This window comes from Anopheles ziemanni, assembly GCF_943734765.1.
Source record: "Anopheles ziemanni chromosome X unlocalized genomic scaffold, idAnoZiCoDA_A2_x.2 X_unloc_27, whole genome shotgun sequence".
In the NCBI taxonomy this organism is placed as follows: Eukaryota; Metazoa; Arthropoda; class Insecta; order Diptera; family Culicidae; genus Anopheles; species Anopheles ziemanni.
Genome location: NW_026689793.1, coordinates 42,501 through 51,722, shown reverse-complemented (window position 1 = coordinate 51,722; position 9,222 = coordinate 42,501). Strand labels below are relative to the sequence as shown.

The window sequence follows — 9,222 nt, the reverse complement described above, 5'->3', positions numbered from 1 at the left end:
AGTTCAGACAGGGGAGGTTTCAGGGTCGGCTGGACCTCCTTATTTCGGGTTTTGGCCTCCTCAAGAAGACAGACCTAGGCGAATTGCCTAGGGTGAAACTGCGAAGACCAATCGAATAGTAAGACAAGTTTTGACCGATCGCCCTAGGCAAGCTTGTATGAAGAAAGGGACCCTTAGGGTCATATGGAAATTCATGAAAAATCGGCTAAGTCCCAAAATTGGGATGTCAGAACTACACTAAAAAGTTACCACATCAAGCAAGGCAAAGTACCTAGGTGAACCCTAGGAAGAAACACGGACCAAGTCAGATGGCCTAAGTCAAGAGTATAAGTGACCTAGGCAAAGTTGTATGGCGCTGAGGACCCTGAAAAATCGGGTTAGTGTAGTTAAGACAGGGGAGGTTTCAGGGTCGGCCAGACCTCCTTATTTCGGGTTTTGGCCTCCTCAAGAAGACAGACCTAGGCGAATTGCCTAGGGTGAAACTGCGAAGACCAATCGAATAGTAAGACAAGTTTTGACCGATCGCCCTAGGCAAGCTTGTATGAAGAATGGGACCCTATGGGTCATGTGGAAATATACGAAAAATCGGCTAAGTCCCAAAATTGGGATGTCAGAACTACACTATAAAGTTACCACATTAGCAAGGCAGACTTGTATGAAGAACGGGACCCTGGTGAAAGTAGCAAATATCCCAAACCGAACATGAATATTATACACACAAGAGTACGAACATAAAGGAACACGGACCAAGCGTACCGAGAGAATCGGTACTATAGAGCCCTCGTGGTTCTACACAAAGACTTTATGTTCGGGGTTCACACCCCAAATCGAACGTGGAATTTACTTTCTGATGGTCATGCGGTCGTCCAAAGGGGTCTAGTATCCTGGGATGACAAGCATCACGGGCACAGCTCGTATCAAAACAGTCGAAGAGGCCCGCGAAAGCTTGCTTTCCATGGCTATGCGATGCACAAATTGAGTTTACTCACCGTAGTATAAAACGAACGAACCGAACCTATCCGAGTAGGGATAATGGGCGCAGTAACATACTTCTGTGACCCAGCGAGAGTTGAACGAGGTGACATGAACTGTCAGTGGCTTATATCAGATGGGATACATACATGAGATTGCTTTCAAATCTACACTCGAAAACCTAACCAAGTAAAAGCGAACGTGGGAAGGATTCGAAACCGGTCACGAAATCTTAAGCTGGAAAGAGTCATCACTATGGATACATATTATGCGAAACCAATCAAGTGCTCAGTACTGATCCAAAACCTAAGAGCACTAGTGAACACCTTATTCTCACCCTAGTTCACATCCAAGTGATCGACCACGTGTGTGAAGCAAAGACCAATCGAATTCCTCAATGGACCGAACACTATGAACAAATGGCCAAAAACGTTATAACTATCCAAACATACTACTATCTAGCGAAAGTCATCACGATGGAACCATACCATGATCTTTAACCTATAGCGCTCACCATATTCCTACCCAGAGTGCAAGTGAACAGATTGCCCACCCGTACCCAGTTCACAACCACGTGATCGACTAACATACCGAGGTTACCACAAGTCAAAGTTATACGTTTACAAGCGCAAGACCAATCGAAAACCCCGAAAGCAATCTCGACCCAAAATGTATTATCCGTGAGTGTAGTCGAGTCTCGTACTCGTCATCTGTAATCGTCGGATAGAATATCCAGTACACGGTTGTCTTTCCAAATGAAATCTACATACAGAACTCGCTCTTGGCAAATGGGTGGCAATGGCGCAATCAGGAGCGAGTTCCCGTCCGGGTGCCAAGTGATTGGCAAATGTCTGGGGGAAAGCAACCATATATTGATTTGTCTGTTAGTGTACTGGGTGTTTGAGGTATGTAGTATCCACGCTTGGTTGGGTGTGTCAGAGGACCGTGAATGCGTTCGCAACCCCAATTGGGGTACATCGGGAATGATTTTGTGGAACCGATGTGCCCGGCACACACTAAGTTTTGTTGCAAGTTAATAGTGTGCCATGTCCGGGGGGGTTGTGATTAAACTCTGGTGAATTGCGTACTGTGGTGATTGGGGTATGAAAGCCCCGCAGTTGCAATGATCGGACGCGCCTAGCGTGTCCTTTAGTTGATGGTAGGGAAATGAAGGCCCTTGTCAGCTCACCTAAGTATTCATGGAAGTTTGGCATAAGGTCGCTGTGGTAGGGGTATGAAGGCCCCGTCAGCGCATGCACAATCGGGCGCACGTGCGCTTAGCGGAGTCGAATGCCGCTCAAGTGCCTGTCCGGTGCATCGGGTGTGTGTGATACGAGGGCAATGAGGTTCGCACGGGGGCTCGCCTCCCGTGTGCTACCGGACTTGACAACATATAGAACGTGGTGTTTGCTCCTCCGGGTGCAATGGGACAATGAACATTCGAACGCAAAGTCGGAATTCTGGTTGATCCTACCAGTAATATACGCTCGTCTCAAAGGTTAAGCCATGCATGTCTAAGTACAAACAGATTTAATGTGAAACCGCATAAGGCTCAGTATAACAGCTATAATTTACGAGATCATCAACCTAGTTACTTGGATAACTGTGGAAAATCTAGAGCTAATACATGCAACATGCCAGGACCCTCGCGGGAACTGGTGCACTTATTAGTCAAACCAATCGCGGGTTCTCCGTGTCATTGAGTTGAAGTCTGGATAATGATGCTGATCGTATGGTCTCGCACCGACGACAGATCTCGCAAATATCTGCCCTATCAACTATGGATGGTAGTATAGAGGACTACCATGGTTGCAACGGGTAACGGGGAATCAGGGTTCGATTCCGGAGAGGGAGCCTGAGAAATGGCTACCACATCCAAGGAAGGCAGCAGGCGCGTAAATTACCCAATCCCGGGACGGGGAGGTAGTGACGAGAAATAACAATATGAAACTCTTTAATGATGTTTCATAATTGGAATGAGTAGAGCATAAATCCTTCTACGAGGATCAAGTGGAGGGCAAGTCTGGTGCCAGCAGCCGCGGTAATTCCAGCTCCACTAGCGTATATTAAAATTGTTGCGGTTAAAACGTTCGAAGTTGATACTTGTCCAACACAGTCCGGCTCCGCCGACCCGGTCAACCCGTGGTCGGTGGGCCAAGTCGGAATCTGGTTGCGACTCAATGGTGTGGTAGGGCACCAAGTCTGTGTCATGGTGTGCCCTTCAACGGGTGCAAGTGTAACATAGAGCTCGACCGCTCACGTTTACCTTGAACAAATTAGAGTGCTTAAAGCAGGGTGCCCAAACGCCCTAGAATAATCTTGCATGGAATAATGGAATACGACCTTGGTCTAATCTTTCATTGGTTTGTACTCAGACCGGAGGTAATGATTAACAGAAGTAGTTGGGGACACTAGTATTACGGCGCGAGAGGTGAAATTCGTAGACCGTCGTAAGACTAACTAAAGCGAAGGCATTTGTCAAGGATGCTTTCTTTAATCAAGAACGAAAGTTAGAGGATCGAAGGCGATTAGATACCGCCCTAGTTCTAACCGTAAACGATGCCAACTAGCAATTGGGAGACGCTACAACCAGGTGCTCTCAGTAGCTTCCGGGAAACCAAAGTCAGGTTCCGGGGGAAGTATGGTTGCAAAGTTGAAACTTAAAGGAATTGACGGAAGGGCACCACACTCAAATACTCACTTAGTAGGGATTATGGATTGCAATGGTCCATATGAACTCGGAACTTCTAGTAAGTGCTGGTCATCAGCCAGCGTTGAATACGTCCCTGCCCTTTGTACACACCGCCCGTCGCTACTACCGATGGATTATTTAGTGAGGTCTTTGGAGATGATCGTTCGCTGGATCCTCGTGAACCGCGTCTGCTTTATCGAAGTTGACCGAACTTGATGATTTAGAGGAAGTAAAAGTCGTAACAAGGTTTCCGTAGGTGAACCTGCGGAAGGATCATTAGTGGCCAAGTGATCCTTCCAGAAGTCCGAACCTGCGGGTTGAGACTTCGGCACAAGTTGCCATATGATAATTGACGAAACACTATAGAAGTCCGAACCTGCGGGTTGAGACTTAGGCACAAGTTGCCATATGAACATTGACGAAACACTATGAAGTCCGAACCTGCGGGTTGAGACTTAGGCACAAGTTGCCTTATACATGACTTCGAACAAATACACAAGTCCGAACCTGCGGGTTGAGACTTAGGCACAAGTTGCCTTATACATGACTTCGAACAAATACACAAGTCCGAACCTGCGGGTTGAGACTTAGGCACAAGTTGCCATATGAAAGTTGACGAAACACTAACAAGTCCGAACCTGCGGGTTGAGACTTAGGCACACGTTGCCTTATACATGACTTCGAACAAATACACAAGTCCGAACCTGCGGGTTGAGACTTAGGCACAAGTTGCCTTATACATACATTGGCCAAATAAACAGAAGTCCGAACCTGCGGGTTGAGACTTAGGCACAAGTTGCCATATTATATTCGATCAAACACTAAGTAGTCCGAACCTGCGGGTTGAGACTCTAGACCGTAACAAGATGTCACTATACAAGTCCGAACCTAAGGGTTGAGACTTAATGCGATCTAGATACCAAGTTGACATCCAATTCCTGTTGAGCAAAACCAAAGATTCCCTGTTCTCGAATGATTACACTATATAACAGGGAATCATGAAGAAATCAAGCAAGCGTGAAACAAAGTCATCACTTGGGCATGCTCGATAGCCAACCACATGACCTTAACCTAAGAGAGCATGCAAACCACATGATACCTATAAACGATTAACCCGCCCTAGTTCAATCGTTCACCAAGTGATGACTTCAGTATGGCTAAGAGAAAAACTTTTAAATGGGAAAAACTCTAAGTCCGAACCTCCGGGTTGAGACTTCCGCGTCGGAGGTGGGCGCACCTCCTATCCGAAAGATGATGAATCAGGGGTGTTCGGTCAGCAATGGTCGGATGCCCCGTCGTAGTCCAACTATGACAATCAAAGTCAAGACCTCCGGGTTGAGACTTTCCGCGAGTACAAGCATAAAGGAACACGGACCAAGCCGTACCGAGAGAATCGGTACTAGAGCCCTCGTGGTTCTACATTGAGAGAGCCCTCGTGGTTCTCATTAGGGGCTTTATGCAAGTCGTACTCAATACTGTGGTGTGAAGTATAAAGTATAGTCTTCGCCTGGTCCACGCTGCTTCGGCGGTCCTGGGTAAGATAGTTCATTCTAGCTTGCCCTATAGTGGAATGAGGACACTTAATGCTTCGTCTTTTAGCGGCGGCTAGACTCCTCCTCACGGGGAACGAGTTGACGCGCACAGCGGCGGCTTACGCACTATGGCAATCATGGATGCCTGAAGATTCCGTGAAGTTCTCCCCTGGTCCACGCTGCCTCGGCAGTCCTGGGTAAAATGGAATATTTCCAGCTTGCCCTATAGTGGAAGAGGACTATCCAACAATACAAAGTCAAGACCTCCGGGTTGAGACTTTCCGCGTCGGAGGTGCGCGCACCGCCTATCCGAAAGATGGTGTAACAGGGGTGTTCGATCAGCAATGGTCGGATGCCCCGTCATAGTCCAACTATGACAACCAAAGTCAAGACCTCCGGGTTGAGACTTTCCGCGTCCGGAGGTACGCGTACCGCCTACCCGAAAGATGGTGTGCTTCTGGGGTATTCGATGAGTCGGATACCCCGTCGTAGTCCAACTATGACAATCAAAGTCAAGACCTCCGGGTTGAGACTTTCCGCGTCGGAGGTGCGCGCACCGCCTATCCGAAAGATGATGAGTCAGGGGTGTTCGATCAGCAATGGTCGGATGCCCCGTCGTAGTCCAACTATGACAATACAAAGTCAAGACCTCCGGGTTGAGACTTTTCGCGAGTACAAGCATAAAGGAACACGGACCAAGCCGTACCGAGAGAATCGGTACTAGAGCCCTCGTGGTTCTACATTGAGAGAGCCCTCGTGGTTCTCATTAGGGGCTTTATGCAAGTCGTACTCAATACTGTGGTGTGAAGTATAAAGTATAGAGTCCTCCACTGGTCCACGCTGCTCCGGCAGTCCTGGGTAAGATAGTTCATTCTAGCTTGCCCTATGTGGAAGAGGACTCAATACCCTACCTGTTGAGCTTGAAACAAAGTCATCACTTGGGCATGCTCATATTGCCATACACAATTACATTATATTCGAATGAGCATGCAAGCGACCCTATATAGACCGAACCAAAACGATAGATACCGCCGTAGTTCACCCCCACCAAGTGATGACTTCAGTATGGCTAGTGTGTGAAGTATAAAGTATAGTCCTCCCCTGGTCCACACTGCTTCGGCGGTCCTGGGTAAGATAGTTAGTTCTAGCTTGCCCTATGTGGAAGAGGACACAATACTTAATACTTAGAGTACAAGCATAAAGGAACACGGACCAAGCCGTACCGAGAGAATCGGTACTAGAGCCCTCGTGGTTCTACATTGAGAGAGCCCTCGTGGTTCTCATTAGGGGCTTTATGCAAGTCGTACTCAATACTGTGGTGTGAAGTATAAAGTATAGAGTCCTCCACTGGTCCACACTGCTCCGGCGGTCCTGGGTAAGATAGTTCATTCTAGCTTGCCCTATGTGGAAGAGGGCACATTACTCAATACTGTGGTGTTATGAACAAAGTATAGTCCTCCACTGGTCCACGCTGCTTCGGCGGTCCTGGGTAAGATAGTTAGTTCTAGCTTGCCCTATGTGGAAGAGGGCATACAAGACAAAGTATAGTTCTCCCCTGGTCCACGCTGCTTCGGCGGTCCTGGGTAAGATAGTTAATTCTAGCTTGCCCTATGTGGAAGAGAGCATACATGAACCAAGAACGAAGGTTATGATCGAGGAATGATTCGACAACTAACCGATGGTATGAAATGTGAAGAATTCAAGCAAGCACACAATCAAGTCATCACTTGGGCATGCTCGATAGCCAACCCTATGACATTAACCTAGTAGAGCATGCGAAAACCAATATATATGTAAACGATGCCCCTCCCTAGTTCAGCGCTTCAACCAAGTGATGATTTCAGAATGGCTAAATCAAATCGGTTCAAAACATACCATCGGTACCCTATTGAAACACACAAGTCGATATCAAACCTCATGATTGTGTAGTCCTCCACTGGTCCACACTGCTCCGGCGGTCCTGGGTAAGATAGTTCATTCTAGCTTGCCCTATGTGGAAGAGGGCACATTACTCAATACTGTGGTGTTATGAACAAAGTATAGTCCTCCACTGGTCCACGCTGCTTCGGCGGTCCTGGGTAAGATAGTTAGTTCTAGCTTGCCCTATGTGGAAGAGGGCATACAAGACAAAGTATAGTTCTCCCCTGGTCCACGCTGCTTCGGCGGTCCTGGGTAAGATAGTTAATTCTAGCTTGCCCTATGTGGAAGAGAGCATACATGAACCAAGAACGAAGGTTATGATCGAGGAATGATTCGACAACTAACCGATGGTATGAAATGTGAAGAATTCAAGCAAGCACACAATCAAGTCATCACTTGGGCATGCTCGATAGCCAACCTCATGACATTAACCTAGTAGAGCATGCGAAAACCAATATATATGTAAACGATGCCTCCCTAGTTCAGCGCTTCAACCAAGTGATGACTTCAGAATGGCTAAATCAAATCGGTTCAAACCATACCATCGGTATCCTATTGAAACACACAAGTCGATATCAAACCTCATGATTGTGTAGTCCTCCACTGGTCCACGCCGCTTCGGCCGTCCTGGGTAAAATGGAACATTCCAGCTTGCCCTATGTGGAAGAGGGCACATTACTCAATACTGTGGTGTGAAGTATAAAGTTCAGTTCTCCCCTGGTCCACGCTGCTTCGGCGGTCCTGGGTAAGATAGTTCATTCTAGCTTGCCCTATGTGGAAGAGGACACTTCATACTTCGTCTCTAAGCGGCGGCTTGACTCCTCCCTACGGGGAACGGGTTTACGCGCACAGCGGCGGCTTACGCACTATGGCAGTCATGGATGCCTTACGTTTCTATGAAAAGTGTGTTCCTCCCCTGGTCCACGCTGCTTCGGCAGTCCTGGGTAAGATAGTTAGTTCTAGCTTGCCCTATGTGGAAGAGGACACGTAGACTTACTGTGGTGTGAAGTATAAAGTTCAGTTCTCCCCTGGTCCACGCCGCTTCGGCCGTCCTGGGTAAAATGGATTCATCCAGCTTGCCCTATGTGGAATGAGGACACTTTATGCTTCGTCTCTAAGCGGCGGCTTGCTCCTCCCTACGGGGAACGGGTATACGCGCACAGCGGCGGCTTACGTTATGGCAGTCATGGATGCCTTACGTTTCCATGAAAAGTGTGTTCCTCCCCTGGTCCACGCTGCTTCGGCAGTCCTGGGTAAGATAGTTAGTTCTAGCTTGCCCTATGTGGAAGAGGACACGTAGACTTACTGTGGTGTGAAGTATAAGGTTCAGTTCTCCCCTGGTCCACGCCGCTTCGGCCGTCCTGGGTAAAATGGATTCATCCAGCTTGCCCTATGTGGAATGAGGACACTTTATGCTTCGTCTCTAAGCGGCGGCTTGCTCCTCCCTACGGGGAACGGGTATACGCGCACAGCGGCGGCTTACGCAAGTTAGTCACCCTCGGCAGTGGATCACTCGGCTCATGGATCGATGAAGACCGCAGCTAACTGCGCGTCATAATGTGAACTGCAGGACACATGAACATTGATAAGTTGAACGCATATTGCACGTCGTGGGAACCTACCATGATGTACAGATGACTGAGCGCTTATATTTGAGAAATGTATCGCATACATTTAACTACGCCGTGACACCCGTCACGAGACGTGCACCATGATGTTAACTAGGGTCGCGACGACCCGCTAGCATTAAAGAACCCGTGGTTTACAATATACTGGCATTGGAATTCGAAGTATTTAGAGCGTCCGTGTTCCCGCGTGAGGCGGAAGTACGAGGAGAAGGCGTGCTTGTGGTGTCTGTGGTGGTGTTTACTGATGTCTAGCTTCAGCTTATTTATTTATTTAAATAGAAGCGAAGATGTCAAAGTAGCGTCGAAGCAGCAGCGGTAGCACAAATGATTCAAGTATGGAAGTTGACCAAAGGAACACAAACAAACTAGCGTATGGGCAATGGAAGGTATCAGTGAGTTAAACCACACGCGGGCTAACAGCCCGTTAACCGAGTCCAACGGTACATATTGGACATTGAAACAAAGTAGTCGCAAGCCA

The 9,222-nt window shown here is 47.9% G+C and overlaps 1 non-coding gene across 1 annotated transcript; it reads left to right on the top strand.

Moving 5' to 3' along the window:
* The first annotated feature begins 8,609 nt into the window (after positions 1-8,609).
* On the top strand, positions 8,610-8,764 carry LOC131292046 (5.8S ribosomal RNA). Its single transcript, XR_009189767.1, has one exon. It is a non-coding gene; the product is annotated as a 5.8S ribosomal RNA (ribosomal RNA).
* The last annotated feature ends 458 nt before the right edge of the window (positions 8,765-9,222 follow it).